The sequence below is a fragment of the Odontomachus brunneus genome, unplaced genomic scaffold, assembly GCF_010583005.1.
Source record: "Odontomachus brunneus isolate Ranch 3 - 2012 unplaced genomic scaffold, Obru_v1 Obru_scaffold_160, whole genome shotgun sequence".
NCBI classification, from domain to species: Eukaryota; Metazoa; Arthropoda; class Insecta; order Hymenoptera; family Formicidae; genus Odontomachus; species Odontomachus brunneus.
The window spans coordinates 524,625-543,462 of NW_022639610.1; the positions used below are offsets into that span (position 1 = coordinate 524,625).

An 18,838-nucleotide genomic window follows, 5' to 3' on the forward strand; every position below is an offset into this window, starting at 1 on the left:
GTAAACTTTCAAGAGAATCAATGAGAAATTTCATTAAGACTTTGACAGAATAACGTAACTATTTCAATAGATATCGTAGTTTTATCGTAGTTATTTTTGCGTTCAACGAGTTCGTGAAACTGACGCGAATCTGGGACATACGAAGCTATTCGCTTTGAAAGTGACGTTAGTCAATTTTTCATAACGATAAATTTAAGTCACATCCAGATATAAATGTGATGACACGCGTACCTACCCTAAGGAGAGGTTCGATATTTGACCCGTGCCATTTTAAAAGGAAATGTTTCGTTTATCGCACGTTTCATTTATCAAGCAGAGTGCGCTTCCGAGCGTGATAAATCAGGAATCGATCGCGGTAACGTCGACCGCGTTACAATCGGATTGTACGTTACTTCAATAACGCAATCAATTTATTGCTACATTAGCAAGTGACAAAAAGCCTTAATTTATCGTCACGGCACAATATTCCTTTCACTGCGTTCGACAATACGCTTGTGTTAACTATTTCATCATTATCAAAGCTTTTGTTTATGATTGAAACCTTCCAAATAATACAGGTTTATGTATCATTCAAAATCCTGGATGATAGATTATTTTACATCCATATGCATCTTAGATAATTAGCCAACTACATATGTACAATCGACTGATTAAAGGTTACAATACTTTTCTTCAATAAATTTCGCATTCCGTACCCAATAAGAGAATTTGTTTTTTTAGCAGGTCTCATAAGATATATTTTCCTATTATACATGGAATTCGTTGCAAAACTCATCGAGGAAAAACATTATGATTTTCAATCAGCCGATTCAACAATATTGAATAAAAATGAACTTTCAGTTTACGTGACAAGTCACTATTTAAAAATCTACACAATTAATTAATGTGGATAAACCAGTAAAATTCAAGGTAAAGTATAATAGGACATGAAAAAATCAAAATATATACTCGCACGAATAATTAGGAAGCCGCGTACGTGGTATAAATGAATAACGTATTATTTATTATTCTTTAATACTTTAAAATATTTTTCAATATCATTTCGGAGAATTTAACAGAAATTTCTATAGAATGAATTATTATTTATAATTTTGAATGGATATTATTTATAATTTTGAAAAATGCGTGAATAATATAATAATATAATCTCATCATACTCGTAATTTATATAGAATTTAGACACATTTTTTCTCATAGTATTATATGATATAACGACCACATCCGTTTCCAAAACAGTGATTACTGTTTTATGGTTAATATTTACATTAGCGTGTTTGCAATATCGACTTTGTGGTAATAAATACGCTGCTTCGCGCACTTATCTTCTCAGCGAAGAGAGTTATGCAAATTGGCATTGATTCTCTGCTGTTATCCTTGCTCAATCTTTGTCTCCCATATACTTACAGACGCTTAGAGAAGTATTTATACAAGCCTTGATTGAGTGTATTTCTAAAATATTTTTGCGACAATATTATTATATCGAAAATAAATTTAAATTTAATTTATTATTTCCTATATTATATAACACAAATAAACAAACATATATCATGTTTATTTTAAGTAACAATATTATATCAAGAATAAATTTAATTTATTTAATTAAATTTAACTTAATTAAATTAAATTCTAATTAATTAATCTAATTATTAATTAATTAAATTTAACTTAATTAATTAAGTTAAATTTAATTTAATTTAATTTAATTTATTGTTTTATTTATTGTTTTATTTGTTGTATTATATATACAAACAAATATCATGGTTATTTTAAATAAAAATATATGTTTACGTGCTAAATATTTTCGTGATTGCCAAAGATGTGTTGCAAAAATAGTTTATAATATTGTTTTTTGTTTAATGTTTTCAAAACTATTGTAACGTCATGCTTGAGAATGCATCTTTAAATAAACATTATGTGATGTAGAAAATTTACATACATATGATCTGAGTCGTATAATATAAAGAGTGTAGCGTGCGACTAGCGTGAAATATTGTTTGATATTTTTCTTACAAAAAGAGAGAAAGAGAAAGAGGAGAGCATGACGCGATGCGAAATTTCATAGAGCTTTAGCGTGGATTTATCATGAACCGTCCAAGAGAAGTTCTTAAGAAGTGTCCTTTGAGTCTCACAAACATGCCAAGTTAATAGACTCGTTGTAGCACTTTTTTCCTTCTCTCAGATGTTTTAAGTATACGACTAGTTCAGTCGTATTGCACTTAGCAATACTTTTAGCCATTCTGACGTTTTCGGTCCATATTATTTCACAATGTTGCATTATTATTTTCCTTCCTACATTGCGATTTTGCTAATTGGATGCTCGCAATCCTCAAGAGAAACTATACATTATTAACCGGTGCATATATCAGCTGTCTCTTACACTCTCTACTCTGCCAAGTGCACGATGATCGATAGCGTTCGTTAGAAGCAGAAAACTAGTTTAGCTAATCGGTCAAGCGTCGGTGAAAGAAAAATATCCTATCAGAAATCGAAGTCAGTTGGGCGGAAACTTTCAAGCGTTATTCTTCCCGTTCACAGTCTGCCAATAACATAAAATTATTGCCAACGACGTCGCGAATTTATTCTTTAGCTCAGTTTTCGCGTTAAACCGCACATACGCTCTATACTAATGTATCGATTTCATAAGCCGCAAAGCTGTATAGCCGAAGCGACAACAGTTGACGGCTCGAAGTATCGGCGAAGTATTAAATCGATAGATACTACGTACTGTTTACAGTCCTGGAAGTTCGGCGCGTACACTTAGCGCGAATAATCGCGCCTCGGAATCCAAGACTTTGACATGTGAAACATGCGATCTAAAAGTTTCCAAGTGGCGCACGTACAAATTGCAGCGTCGACTACGACCAGTTCTTAGCGACTAATGCCATCGTCTTTATCATGCCGCTCTTCGTCTTGACACAGTAAGAACGGGTGCTCTGAATTGCGCGTTCTGTCGGGCTAACTTACTGTTTGGACGCTGTATTGTACGCGTATGCACAAGTGTGTAGGTCCAGTTTTATATGTACATAGATGAGAGGACGTTCCCGAGAGTCGTATCGTCTTTAGCGCGTTCCCCGCACAATGACGTGTATCATACGTTCCATCTTTCTGCGCGGACTACTTCTTCGACGTATGCTTCCGGAGAATTTCTCATAGTTGTGTGCAAAATTGCAACTCAGGTAGAAGAAACAGGTAGCGTCTTATCCTGTGCATCTCAAAGAGTTCAAATGGCATAGAAATCCGCATGACGTAGCCGCTCGCGAGCGCTCTGCTGAATAAAATAGCGCACGAAGTTCCTATAGACAAACTGGCAAGCCGGAGGATGAGAGAATTGCGCGGTAAGCTGAGAGTTTCAAAACGACAACTACGGGAGAAAGGGTAGTGAAACGATGAGGAAAAAAAGTGTGACTATTATCGGTTACGTTTGCATTTTGGATATCGGGTCGCTCGACGATGAAATATACGTCGCGCTGTCGATAGAAACGCCTATACATTCTCCGGATTCTGATATTCATCAAATAAAACTAACAGATCATGCCCTCAATATGTGATTTCTTGTACACTCTGTGTCATATGTGCCTGGTTATTATAACCAAGATTACTGGTACGATTTCTGCATGCGAGCATAAAGTCAAAAATCGTATATTCGTATAATTCTAATTATAATAGTAAGTTACACATGACATCATGTGCATGTCACTTTTGTACGTATATTTGTATTCATGCTCTGAAGCATGATTGTATACTGTTCAGAACCGAATTATCCTCGGAACTTTTATTACAGAGAATTTTCTAATCGACAAAGCCGATATTAACGTCGATGCTAGTGACTACATCGAGCACGGGTTAGAATTTAATTTAATTGTAACGTTTGCGCGCGAGATGTGAAATTGATATCTTATTTTCATTTCGTTACAAAAATTGTTAATAATGAATGATAGAGAAAACGGCCAATGTGTACGCATGTGTCACATGTTCAAATATAATTTCAAGATATTCCCTAGTGTGTTTCGCCTGATAATCCACGGACAAGTTCGATAATCTAGTCTACATCGTCCCTTATCATCGAAACTTAATTAAACTTTTCGATTTAATTAAGAATTTTATCATGAAGTACCGCAAGTGTTTCTATATGAAGGAACCTACTAATTTTCAATAAAATATTACTACCTACAGCAATGAAATTTTTCCGCACCTTCTTAGATAAATCACTTTTTTTTATTAAGTCGTCCAATTTATATAAATACATTTTTTAATGTAATTTAATTTTTAATATAATTTAGTTTTTATATAATGCAGAGATAATGGCAATTAGGGCGCAGAGATTCTCTCTCAGAATTCCTTGATTATGAATGTATCGTTAATGATGCTGCTGGAGTTTACATGTGCATAAAATTTATAATTATAGCGATAATATTGATATAGTGGTTATTCTTGTCACATGCACACCTTCTTTCTCGTCATTCCGATTGTCATTTCAATTGTCCACATGTCAAATATATCTAAAAGAGAACAGGCAAGTTGAACTTTTACCGTCGTTTTTACGTGGTTGCTGACAGTTCTTTGATCGTAGTTTCACATCATATATTTCTTGTCTACGTCACCATCAAGAAATCTATTCAAGATATAAAACTGACACAAGAATATGTACTCCAGAAAATGAACACGTGTACTTGAGTAAGCAATACGTTGCTCAATCTATGTCCACAATTTTACACTACTGTCCGTTGTAACTGTAAGACGCGAGAAAAGTGAACGGTACTCTAATGAAGGTTCATGTCCTATTAATCAATAACTGCGAATATATTCGTCCAAATAATCGATGTAGTGAAGCGATCTCGAATGCCCTATTCCATTATAAGCCGCTTTAATTTATCGATTAACGCGCGGCTGACTGCACGATTAACGAAATACTGTTATTCCTTTGTTTCTCGCGCATGTTCTCTAAAACCGTCTGTGTTAAAAGCACCGGGATGACGTTTCTATTCATATATTCATTCATATATTAATAATAAATCGTGATATCTTTATTTGTTCACTATGAATTTAAAAATAAATTGTCGATAAATTGTCTACATCTCTGATCATTGACCGTTCTTTACTATAGTCACGCGCGTGTGATAATCTTGATTGTCATTTCTAAATAAAGTCATAAAAAGATTATCAATATTTATTGAGGACGAAATATAAACACCATTGTGTATATCCTATACCTTTTTCCTGCGGAATAACAACCTACAGGACGTGACGATAGAAACCTTCGTTTATTCCGAAACTTCCGCTTCCTATTGAATCGTGCCGTGAAAGAAATAGCACAAGAAAAGAAAGCAAGAGGATGTCAAAAGAGACGCGCAAGATATACCGGGACTGAGATATGCAAAGAAAACGGTTGTCGAATTCATAAGATCCAGAAGAGAATCAACTTACAAAACGGGTATATTGTAATTTTATCGCCATCGGGAGCTCCTCATGATGTCTCGCAAAGTTCCTTCGCCTATGTACGTAATCTTTTGTCGAAAATTTTATTATTTCGTGATTTTTATATGACTCAACTGTTTACAGTTTAATGCGCAAAATTCTGCTGCCAAGTACGAAGCGAGAAATACGCTGGTAAGAGAATAAAGCGCAACACCTGCCGCTAATGAAGACAATTTACATAGAGTAAGTTTGTAACAACAAACGCAACAAGTAGATAAAATAATGCAAACCGACAGATAAATGAGCCGTTGAAAATCCGCGTTGGCGAATTATTAATATGAGAGAATAAAAGTCAGATGTTGCAACCACACTCCCCGTTTCGCGAAAACGTCCCGCGGAGAATCAACTAGATAGCACGTTTCTTTCTTACGTAACGTCCTCACGGGAGCACAATTGCCGACAGCATTCTATCTACACAATGCATTGTCGACTATTAATTTCGTACATAGCACTACACCACGCAGAATATGCTCGTGAGTGTGCGCGTTTGAGAGAATGGAAGGAAATGCGCGCTGGAACTCGTTCCTGCACACACCAGTGTGCACCGAGATACTCTATTATCGTTGTACATTGATATTTATTAGGTTACAGCGCCTTGTGCAATTTGAATGCGCTTTAGTTGTGTTATAGAGAGATAGACAGCCGTGACTCATCAGACTGCGACGAAACGATCGGGTAGATGGTAATCCAAATAACTATTTTGGCATTATTATCGTCGCAATGAAACACACACGTGTCCATCGAAATCGCTCGTGGGAGATACATATGTTTAGTGGAATTTTTTAATATCAGAATTTTTCGTGGGACGATAAAAGTCGCGAGTAGCGCGAGAAAAAGTCTCTAGCTCGCGCGTAAATCCTAGGTTACGTTAGACTCTGTTTAATCGCGAAGAGCAATATGTGCGAAACTCAGTTGAAATTGCGCGAGTTGCCCTGCTCAATGCCACAAGAAAATGTAAAACGCACACGGTTGAACCGTCGTAGTTTCGTCGCTATCCGCCTCATTTCATTGAATTTCTCTTGAGAATGGTAAGATGTTTCTAATTCTGTTGCCTGGCACGTTTCAAAGGAGAGAGCTGCATCCTCTCTTTTGTCGCGTGTGAACTTTATTATTGAAACGTGAACTCAGAAGCGAACCAATGGGAACGCGTTTTTTTCTGAATCTTGAATGAATCCTTTGACTACCAGATGCGAGTTTGCTCGCACGTTTTCCTTCGTGCAACTTGAGCAAAATCCATATAAGAATGTCTTATAAAAATATTCAAAGTAATCGATCAAATTTCTTCAAAAGAGTACGAAATTCGTTTCAGTGATAACGTCTCGAAGGAAAAGAGAGTTTACCAATAGTTCTTCTTTAAAATTCTTTCCCAGACACACTTTTAGACAATTCTTTGTACAAAGTCTGACGTCTTTCTTTACTGATTTTTAGAAACATTTATGGCTATTTTCACCATCTCTGGTTATCTTAACTACTGATTAAATGTGCACGGTGATTGGTTAATCTTGTTAAACGACAAGTGCGATTGGTCAGTTCCAACGGAATAACTAGCCGGTTAAGGTAACCGAAGATGGTGAAAATGGCCATTAGTGAGACTAAGAGAACGCGCTCAGACAGTACGCCGCAATTAGCTACGTATGTTGCCCCCGTCGTCCTTAAAATCCTTTAACATAACTGGTAGGGAGAAGAATAAATGCGTGAGGAAGATAATGATTTTTTGGCTCGGAAGTCCACACACATAGTGACGATATTTCGGATAAGCTAGCTTACGATCGATCAGAAAGATGTCGGTCGTTCGTTTGCACGGATAAGTCGTTCTAAACTTAGAATAAGTTACTGAAGTTTCGCTGGTTGTCTCGCAGCAATCGCTATCAATTTCCCGAGATTATTCAATAACAGATTTTATCTGCAACACCACAGAGAGTGTGTTATAATATTTGCAACGTGCGCTCAGAATAAATTCAACTGAAAGTAATGAAAAAAGTTTACATACATATATGCTCAAAGTGTATGTTCTTCGCGTCTATCGCGAGACGGAGAACACTTTTAACTGCGGATACTTTTAACTCAGCGCTGCGCCTTCGCGGTGGCTATGAATCTGTTTTATCCTTCCCGATCCCCGGATCTTAGTTTCTTGCGGTTTTTTACACACGGCGTTACTCAAAATTCATCATATACGGCATTCGCGTCGGCAACGCAGAATAAAACGAAGTCACTAAAGTAGCAGCTCTCGCGGAAATTGCGGACGATAATCGCAATTACGACGAAACCGGGCCACCGTTCGTTTTCTAGCGCGCGGATAGATCGCCATGTTTATCCGAAGAAACGACGAGCCGCGGTTATTTTTAGCCGGTATCTTGTCCTAAGAGTATGTTTCCGTGCATTGCGATATGCGTTACACCACCCGTATTCCCCGACAGTCAAAGATAGAAAGTTGGAGGTCTCGACATATTTTCGCGGACATTCCAAATATTAACGCTCAATTACATTAAGCTATTTAGTTGTTTGCGCGCAAGACGTCGTCGCGAATCGATCTTGTCATTGTGATTCGACAAATTGTGAATCTCGACAAAGAATGTTGATATGCACAGAAGAGAAAATGTAATGAATGTTTCAATATCCCACGCATACTTTATACGCGCTTCATTATATTGTTGCAGTAGATGGCACATCGTTCATATCAAATATACGGGAATGATATTACGCGCATAAACATTCGCTGAGTTTATCTTCATTAAAAGTCGCGCACATAACAATGACGTGCGTTATTGCCTGTCGATAATGAAATCGCGATAATGAATACGCGCGATTCAATTTTAAGGGAAAAAAGAGAGAAAAATACGGCTAAATGGGTAAGCAAGCAAGAAAGAAAATATCGATACGAGAGAAATTGCCCCTGGAAGTTTGTTTCGCGAGAGAGGGCAACTTTGATGCGTTCCTCGCGGTGATTCATGTTTTTTTTCATGTCACTATCGCGCGTTATTTGAGGCCTCCGGACAAGCCATTAATTAACGGCGCCTTACCGTCGCGCGGCTCAAGATATTCAAGAAAAAGTGACGGAAAGTGATATTAAAATGCGCGAAAGAATGCTATAAATTATTACCGACGCACAAGCTCACGAAAAAAACGATCCAATGTAACAATCGTCTCCGTCAACGCAATTCCTCGGATGTACCTCCTGCAAAACGACCATACAGTCTGGATGCAACTGCCATAGAGAATGTACGAATAGAGAAATTAAGGGAAGTGTGAGGACTATCGGTCCCATGTGAAAAATACGATTGCAGTGAAATGCCATTATCTTCGCGACTTGAAAATCCACAGACAATTGAGTCCGTGGATAACGCGCGCACGTAATGGAATCGAAATGAAAAAAAAGAAAAAGAAAAAATGTGAAAAACGGGGGCACAGTAGCATAATGTGACCTGTGAAAGCAGAATATATAAATCTGTGGAGAAATTTTTATAAAAAAAATTATTGAACGTTAGTTCGTTTGCGACTATTCATTCAGCCAATATTTCCATTTATAATTACAATCTATAATTTTATATTCTTTTATGTCGGGTGGAGCTTGATATTAAACGCTTAAATGTTAAACGTTAAATATATATGTGCGACCGTCCGTGCTCTCTTTTTACGGGTGTCTCCAATATAAATTTTCAGCCGCACGTTTTCACACGGGAACACTTGATAAACGCACTCGCAGAGCCTGCGAAAAGGTGGACGCAAATACGAAATACGAGAGGGGACGAATATCCCTCGAGGGGATATAATGTTTCGTGGAAAAGCGAACAGACGCAATCCAGAGAGAGTCCCGGATCAAAGATGGCAGGCGCAAATAACCACCGTCGTATATCATCTCGCCGTACTTTCCTCTTCACCATCTCTCCGTATTCGGCCGTTGAAATTACTCGGGCCTCTCTGTCGCACGCTTGTAACGGACGCGTCCCGCTGCGTTACTTCGCGGTTAGAGAGAGAGTTCCGCGAAACTGGAAAAGCCACCGGTCGGCAAATAGTAACCATCGGTTAAAAATAACCCGGTCACGGCCGATCTCGTCTTGATGAAAGCCAACAATTTGCGCGATTTTAACAGCGACAAGCCCTGGAGAAATATTGGCACTCACTCGTCGCGGCGGCGGAACACGCCCTAGCAATAATATCGTATGTGCCGTAGACGAAATATTTCAGTTACGTCCGGCGGATACGTCGCTCTCGCGAAAACGGTAAATTAGCCGCGCTCTGAGACACCATTATCCGGCCTCACGCCAATTATTCTCGCATTTTACCAAATAGTGTGACGTTGTGCAGAATGCGGGCTTTACCATATGAGATCGTAGCTCGCAAAAAATAGAGCGCATATGAAATCTGTTTTAATTTCTCGCGACAAAATTAATAACTCTTTTTTTTATATTTTCTATTTTATATTTTCTATGTTTTATTAATTCGCTCGCAATATTTTACATTTTTTCGCAATATTTACATTTTTTCGGATGCCCTAAAAAATGCCACACATTTTTGTTATTCAGATGTTACTGACCTTATTGCAGTTTTGTTATTCAGATGTTATTGACCGCGCTGCAATTTTTCATCGTTTTCTCCCCCTCCAAAATTATCACGGAAATTCCAAATGTCGCAGAATCTGCGCTCTCTTCTTTTCTTTCCCACCGGAATATCTCGAAACCGTCTCTTTGCTGATAATCGCTCAGGAATGTTTTTTTCCTCCTTTCTTTCTTTTATTTCTTTTTTTTACAGCAATATCTAACGCTTCTTTAAAGCCGACGTTAAATCGATACTCATCCCTGAGGGAACATTTAGCGTCTCGAGCTCCTGTTTTTCAATAAGTCGCGTATACCTTTCCGCATAACGTTCGCCTTTTAAGACGATGCACGCGACTCGATAGCTATTGCTCTCTATGCAACAGATCTACTATCTTACATGCGATGTAGCGTTACAAATTGCTCTACCGGAATCACTGGAATTTCTCGTCGCGAGCAATCTCGTCGTCGATAAAGTATCAAAGCCGACGTTACTCTTCGCGCTATCCCCACGGTGTACTTTAACACGGCAAGCAGTTTTTGCATTTTATCAGCGAAACTTCCCTCTTCTGGGATGTGCGTTTATTTACTATTATTTTTTTTTGCTCTATGTTTTTGGACTGAGTTACGTCAGTTTACATATTTGCTTAACATGTATCGACGGGAAAAATAATCCTCGATGACAATTTATGACCGAGGAAAATGTGAACATCCAAATCGTCAATTTGCCGCCAAAAATCCATTTAGCATATTCATAAATTCATTAATCTCGAGTTTGGGTTCGTAGCGACATGTCAAGAGGGGAGACTTTCAACTGGATATCCACTGGGGGTTGTTTACTTATTCCACGCTCACAAGGGTGTTTAGCCAACCGGTGTTCTTCTCAGAGTAACGTCCCAAAACTCTCAGTTTTACCGTTTAATATATCTTTCAGTTGAGCATCAACGTAACTTTGACATATAATTATATGTTATTAGCCAATAGAATTTCGCTATATCGCGAGTTGAGTTCTGCTGATATTCATATCCGAGAGACTTAGCTAAATCGACATAACGCCAAATAAGTTACAAGTCAATTTCTAGCCGCCTGCGTACCAATTTTAACTGAAAGTAGTGGTGGTACGTTCCAACGAGAAAGTTACCGGGTTTCCCGCGTTCGTATGAAGCTTTTCCATGCTGCCGTACATTTTCACTTGGAGCGTTCTAACTGCGTAAATCACTTTACCTCGATAAGGTGTCTTATTAAATTTGCTGAAATAATATATTCTGCGAAAAACGAGAAATGAAGAAAGAGAGACAGTAACTGCGGCGTTGCAGCGAGCATGTAAACTCAGCAGGCACGTAAACGCAATAGGTACTCCGACGTTAATTAACTGCGGGAGAAAAACACTTCTATCAGTTATTTCAAGCGTAAACAGATATGATCATATAAAGATAGTACGAAAATTTTTTGCGGATTATTTACAATCGCGAAGTGTTTATTTCATGGAGAGGCAAACATCCGGACTGCAGGCCATTATATTCACTTCGTACGCAAAATAATTTACAGGATTATCGTTGGATAAAAAAGAGCGATTAAATAACATGGCAATTACCAGTTTGCTGCTTGTAGCATTAAGTGATAACGCGTTGCATCATTAGATTATCTCCAGTATCTGATAATGTTATGAGTAATAAAGATTTTTCAAATATTCAGAGAAAAATGGCTTGCCCATGTCATAAAAATGACATATCGACCATTATTTGGTTAAACGTAATACGTGATATAATACTCTGTCGGACAAACAATTGAATTTTCTCTCTATTTTCGAGGAAAAAGAAATATTTTAACTTATAATACTTTCATCATTCACTAAAGAGGTAACAACGCTACAAAGCAAGAAGATCACAGAGTTAAAAGCCTTTTATATTTCGTTGTCGCTTCTAGCTTTTGTTGCAGCTAATATCTTTCTTAGTCCGCCTCTTTCATATTTTGAGAGCATATCGCTGAGGATAAAAGATTGTTCATTAAATTAGTTTTAATTAGTTGGGACTTAACTTGGAATTAAGATGACGGATCGAAATATCAACGATGTATCGGCACCGGTTTTCACTCTAGGAGCAACGCAACTCATTGAGAAAAGTTTTTCTAAAATTACGGTCGATGTCACTGAAGAAGTCTTCTCAGCTCTCAGCTATGTGCACTTTAAGTGTCGAATAAAGTGAGAATTTGATTAGTCTAATTTGATTAGTCAAGTCTAGTTTGTACGCCAAAAAAATCGCTCAAGATAATGAAGTCGCGATTCATAAGCCTCTTCCTACTTGCTCGGCGCGTGAAATAATACCGAAAGATTTAGGTCAGCACAAATTCTGCTATCCGCTAACGTAAACCTTGTTTAGCAGGATTTATACTAGAGCTCTCAGCTTCGATCGTGTAACTCACCAGAAAATGTGCCATAGTAATTGGAGAAGAAAAAGAAGAAAAATAAAGATAGAGGAGAGAAAAAGAATTCGCCGGACGTTAATGAGAAGGAGAATATACGTCTCGTGGGTACAAACTATTTAATTTCTTGAATAAAATTCGCACACACTCATTTCGTTACTGCATATCTCAACGTTAATTACATTTTTTCTGTTAATCACCGTAACCTGTGCAAATGCAATTTTGATGTAGTAAAGATCTAATTACACAATTTATTATCAAGAATGCTCCCTGATAAAGCATATTATGTCGAGCAATATTTCGAAAACCACATCAGAGGCTGTTGAAAGCGATGCAGCTACATTGACTGAATTATTCATCGCGCCAATAGTAGCGGAGCCGTCGCATGTATTGTGAAAGGAACGCACGAGTAACCATTAGGAAATGAAATATAATGTAAAATAACAAATATAAAAATGTGTTACTAAATTAACGCAATGCAGTTTTTACAAATAAATAGAAGTTGTAACAACAAGACTGTAATTTTAATAGCATCATGTTATAAATTAATTATTTTGTATCATAGAAAAATTATGAAACACGCACACACACACACACACACACACACACATATATATATATATATATATATATATATAATACTCTGTCGGACAAACAATTGAATTTTTTCTCCATTTTCGGGAAAAGAGAAATATTTTGACTTATGATGCTTTCATCATTCACCAAAGAGATAACGACGCTACAAAGCAAGAAGATCAAAGAGTTTAAAGGTCTTTTATATCATTGTCGTTTCCGGCCTTTGCAGCTAATATCTTTCTAGTCCGCCTCTCATACTTCGGGAGCATATATATATATATATATATATATATATATATATATATATATATATATATAATAAAGATAGAAAAAGTTTAAATGATAAAACGGAGTAAACATTTGTTTGTTTCGTCTCTTATGTGATGTTCTTTTAACTAATATGCTAGAAATAACAGCATTTTCGATTTCTTTATTTGCGTATCTTTCACTTTTGATATATTATTTATTCTCATAATATCTGTCGTATTTCTATGCTTCGTCTGCATTTAACTGTCATTGCATTTAACTGCATTCGTCCTGCATAAACAGACCGGAAATGATGCCTGCAGCTTCAAGACGGTCTGTTTATACGTTTGCTATGGTCGATGGATTAAGCATGTGCGTCGACGAACTGTACATCGCTTTGCCGAAGGTTTACGGAATACTGCGATTTAGTGCCACGTCTTGTGATTCATGCGTAACAGTAACTCAATATATCATTAAGCTACTCTCCTTTGCTGAAATTACAGAGGTTTGTCCATTTACGCAAAATCGGCGGAATCTAACCCCGAATTGAACTTAGCGGCGTCTTAACGATTGTAAGCATTAGTGATACGAGCGTATCTTCTCATAGTATTGTAGAAACAGATTTCGAGCGAAAATTCATTGCAATAGAACTTATGCAGAGAGAGAACCTGCTGCACCACAAAGAGCACATCGAGCAATTGCATCCTCCTTCGGAATCTACCCGTCATTACAATGATTACATTTCAATTCACATCTGAAAGGAAGAGCTACAAACCCGGGTGAGATACAAGTGTTCAAGCCACAATTTAATGTAAATCTCCTTTACTGGAAAGATATATTTAAAGATTCTATACGTACATTTTGAATTATATATATATATATATATATATATATATATATATATATATATATATATATCAGCGATACAAAAATAAGAAGTATACGAGATCGCGATCGATTCAAAATTTGTGTTTTTTAGAAATTGACAATTTTATGTCTTGGTGTTCTCAAATTATTATTTTTTTCAAATTTCTTTCTCTCCCTCTCTTTTTTCTCTTACAAGCAACGTATTCTAAATAGAGTAATAGTGTGTCGAAAACGCGCATAGCACGAAAAATGTAATAGCTGTTTTCCTCTTTAATTTGTTGCAAAACGAAGTGGAGCTAAATCGACGTCGGTGTCTGGTTTGTTTCGACCGGTATATGTACGAACTCATACTACGATAGCAGCAATTTCTGCGCGCATTGATCAATGCTACAACGACACGTCATTTGATATTGTTTGCCAGTGCTAGACTGTCGTCCTTGATAATAGTAACGTGATACTTATCCAGTATTAGCAGTTAAATCGAGCGAACCGATTGCCGTATTTCGCGACGCGTCAAATCTTTCAACGAAAAAATAAAAAAAAAAGAAGTAAACTATCTATATATTTCAGTGACAGTTATTAGTTTAGACTTCCTGGTTTTTCTTTAGGTATTCGTATAAAATGTTCTCTGCCGTGATGTCAGAATGGTGTCGATAATGCGACAGCACAGAGGTGGATCGGAAATATAAAATAGATTTAGAAAATATTATCAAAAAGTAGATACAAGCAAAAATAAGTTTTATATCCGAGAAATTATTTTAATAAAAATGGATTTCAGGAACTGCGCGCGTGCACAAGCACGAATGCTATATTGATTGAACATATCGATATTGCAGATACATGTATAGAAGCTCAGCTTATAGGAAAATTGCTTACGGATAGTATAAAAGATTTTCTTCTATGATATAAATCACATGTTCCTATTGTAGTTGAGTCGGATATCCGTTCCCTAGAGAATGCATTACTATACGGTACTACAGTTTTCTACGGTTCTCTACACGTCGTCCTTGCGAGCGACTCGTGGACTTGTATGTTGCATACAGTGAAAATTTTACACAAATCATTCTCCGATATGTATTCTGGTGCACCCACCGAAAACAGTGGTTCCTAAATTCCTTGAACAAAGTTCAGGAGGATTAAATCTAGCATGTTTAATTTATGTAGTCCATAAATCGTACAATGGACCACTTCTCCTGCGATTCAAAAATTTTACACATGAATGATGTTTATACGAGGAAACTTTATGCGTGCTTTGTCAAAATATTCATTCTATTAAAGACTGAAATATATTTACAACGAGAACTTCCATTTTCGAATCATAGCGCAATTTGTGCACACAAAGAGAGACATGCTTTAAAACAGGAGATACTTTATATACATGACATTTATTTTATACTGGAGGATCGTGATGTATTTCAACAAACACGCTGTTACATTGTTACAAAAGAAGTAGTTAATTATGTTCTCCGCACAATTTAGTCTCAAAGCAAAATGTACAAAATAGTAATGCGGTTAACTTTATTTTAAATAGCAACTGCAATTTTTTTTACTGTGCAGTACAGCGTCATATTTCTCTGATATAATAAATATATACGCGTGAAATTTGCCCGATTTATTAAATCTGTATAACATATTGGTAATAAAAGAAAAATATAAAAAAATATGTGCACACAAATATGTACACGTGCAAAAAAATATATACGTGTGCACACAAATATATACGCATATATAATATACAATATATTATAAACAATAAAAAAATGTAATATTTATTGTAATAAGAAAAAAACAAGAGAATAATTTTTCGTCAAAATATGTTTCCTCGCACTGTAATGAGAAAATATTCACGTGATCAATGTTCCAACAAGGACAATAAATCAAAAGTCGCGGTGTAACATTTCGACACTGCACGTATGAGACCTATATGCAACTGACATCAGACTACGTTCATTCTTTATTTTCACTTTTTACAGTTAAAAATTATACAACTAATATTTAAAAATTACGTCCAAGTATTGTGAATTATATCCTCTTTTGTACAAAAATTCAAAAAGTTTCCTCCCAATTATATAAGCGCAAACTCAAAGAAGTCAAGCAAAAATCTAATAAAATTTTCCATAATATAAAGCCAGATCAAACTGTCATTTGTAATTAACTCGAATAAATTATGCGAGTGTTTCACTCCAAGATTTTCAAATTCCACTTAATTAAAGGAAATTCTTAAAATTCCTCTACTTTTTGCATCTGACATATTTAAATATATACAAAATGTTTTGACTTTTTAAAATGCATTCGCAGTCAGTTTATATAATTGACAGTGTAATACACAATCATTGTGTAATACACAATCATTGTGTAATACACAATCATTGAGCTCACAATCATAAGCTCTTTTAGTATTATATCTCTGATTATATACACAAAACTTTTCGCAGGTTTGTATCATGTAATTAAGCTTTTACGATTTCGACTTGTACAATCGAAATATCGTTTGTTTTTATTTTATTGTTAATGATAGTGCTTTGGTTTCCAATTTTGATTAACATATCTTCAGATAATTAATCATAAAGTGTCACAAGAAAGTATTTTAACTATTCTTATGAAGTACATCACGCACGCACGTGCGCAATGTCGCAGATATAAACTTCGATATATTTTCAGATGTAAATACTTCTGGCACATTATTGTCAGTTTTAAGAATTTGAACAATATTATAATTAAATTGCAAAATATTAACTTCTATCAACTATTAATATTAGCTGCCACAGACCATACATCAAGTGGGTTACATTAATTTTCGTGTTAGTTTAAAACGATAGTGATGATACTGCACCCGTTATTACAATATCGCTGACGCTATATTTAAGATTGCTTGATGGTCTATAAGAGATTATAAAGAGAGATACTCCGTGATTAATAACATACTGATAACACCTTCTTAGTAAAACACGATACGCACAAATTTTAATATGTTCCTATGGTCTGAATTCACTTGACCCACAATATTGTTATACTGCGAACGAAATAATAGTACTTTCAATATTATGAAAATCTTTAATATTTACAATTAAAACGGTAAAATGCCATTAAAATATTTATAATTCCGTTATAAGTTGTTTTAATTATGATAAACTCATTGTTATAATTAAATTGACGCCTTACAGCGTTGCCAAGAGAAGCGAGTTTTCTAAATTGCTAAGTTTGTGCTAAATTAAAAGAAGAAACTGAGCTTCTTCTCATGTAATTTAGACAATTCCTCACATTATCTTTCTAATATACCCTCAAGAAAAAAATACTGAGATATTTTGATATACAATATTTTTCCTGGATCTTTTTAATAATGATGCTCCCTTTCAGATACGCTGACTCAAGCAAGAATATGTTACTTGCAATTCAAACAGATGAATGAAGTTGTAGAACATTTCAATCTTTCACCCAACAATGATCGAAAGAAAATTGCACGTATCATTGGCGACATCGTCGTATCCGTTCGAATATCGATGCTTCCAGGTCTATCGAAACTTTCTACTTGATGTTGGTGACAGGCGCGAAATAGTGGTCGTTGCAATAGGCTTCAAAGCACTTCTGAAGTAACTTAACATTAACCTAGTTACTGATATCGTGCCTACAATATCTACAGCGCAACATTTTCGAGCTATGTGTATTAGCGCGGAAAGAGGGAAGATTTGGTAGCACATTAACTTGTTTACGTATTTAACTAGTTATCTGAATCACTGATCTTGAATACGAAATATTCTTACAACATCGATCATTCCAAGAACAAAGAAAAAAGAAACACGGAGAATTGATCAAATTTATTACAATTCAGTCTAGTATTAAATTGAACATATAAGAAGATATTTATTTAGATTGTAAAAATATTTAATTTCAAATTTAAATATTCTTTTCCTCTCTCTCTCTCTCTCTCTCTCTCTCTCTCTCTCTCTCTCTATCTCTATCTACCTCATCTCTTGAAAGGAAGAGACAGAGTGTGAAGTAAGGGGCTCATTCACGTCACAGGCTGCAAGTTTAAATCCGCTGCTTAAACGTTTCATCCTGATGAGCGCACTAGATGATTAAACATGATTCGTGATAAATAATAACGATGATCCCTGAAGCCTATTTACAGATCATTTATTTACAGTTGCATTTATCACGTTTATTGTCAAATAAACGACTATTCTGTCAAAAAATTCTGTATCTCTAAGTTGAGAAAATCACTTTCGCAAAAGTTGCACGTCATATAACTATTGTTTTTTATTATTTTGGCGTACACTTGTATGCAAACCTCATCAAATAAATGTTTATTCAAGAAAGATGATTTGATCACGTACAGCAAGAGAAACGATCAAACAATCAACGAAGAGAAAAAGCATATCAAATATATAACAAAAATATATTGAAAGCACATTTAAAAATGATGTTTATTTTCTTCTTAATTAATTGGCTTCACTATAAATTATTTAAGTTTCTCCCGCGTTAAAATCAAGATTCTGCAATTGTGAAACGTTTTGCTAACTGCACACCCATCTGTCTTCCTGTATATTGAATTATGTAACGGAGATAGTCAGAGATATTACGCTACATATCAAGGTGCTCCTTTATTAATTACATTCCGTCGTAGCTTACTTCTCGTGTAATAAATCAAAGCGGTCTGTATGAATTTAACACCGTAGAAATGACAATTATACATTTTGTCGCAACATTGTGGAGGACATAAT

The 18,838-nt window shown here is 35.7% G+C and overlaps 1 protein-coding gene across 16 annotated transcripts in view; it reads right to left on the reverse strand.

Annotated features, from left to right (window-relative positions):
* Positions 1–18,838, reverse strand: part of LOC116850916 (neuropeptide CCHamide-1 receptor-like) — a 244,077-nt gene that overhangs the window by 13,592 nt on the left and 211,647 nt on the right. Inside the window, exon 1 of one of the 16 annotated variants that reach the window (XM_032829766.1) lies at positions 2,726–5,752. The exons of the other annotated variants lie outside the window; for them this stretch is intronic. The gene's annotated coding sequence lies outside the window, so the exon portion shown is untranslated. Of the gene's footprint in view, positions 1–2,725; positions 5,753–18,838 lie in introns of those variants that run through there. 16 annotated transcript variants of the gene reach the window in all.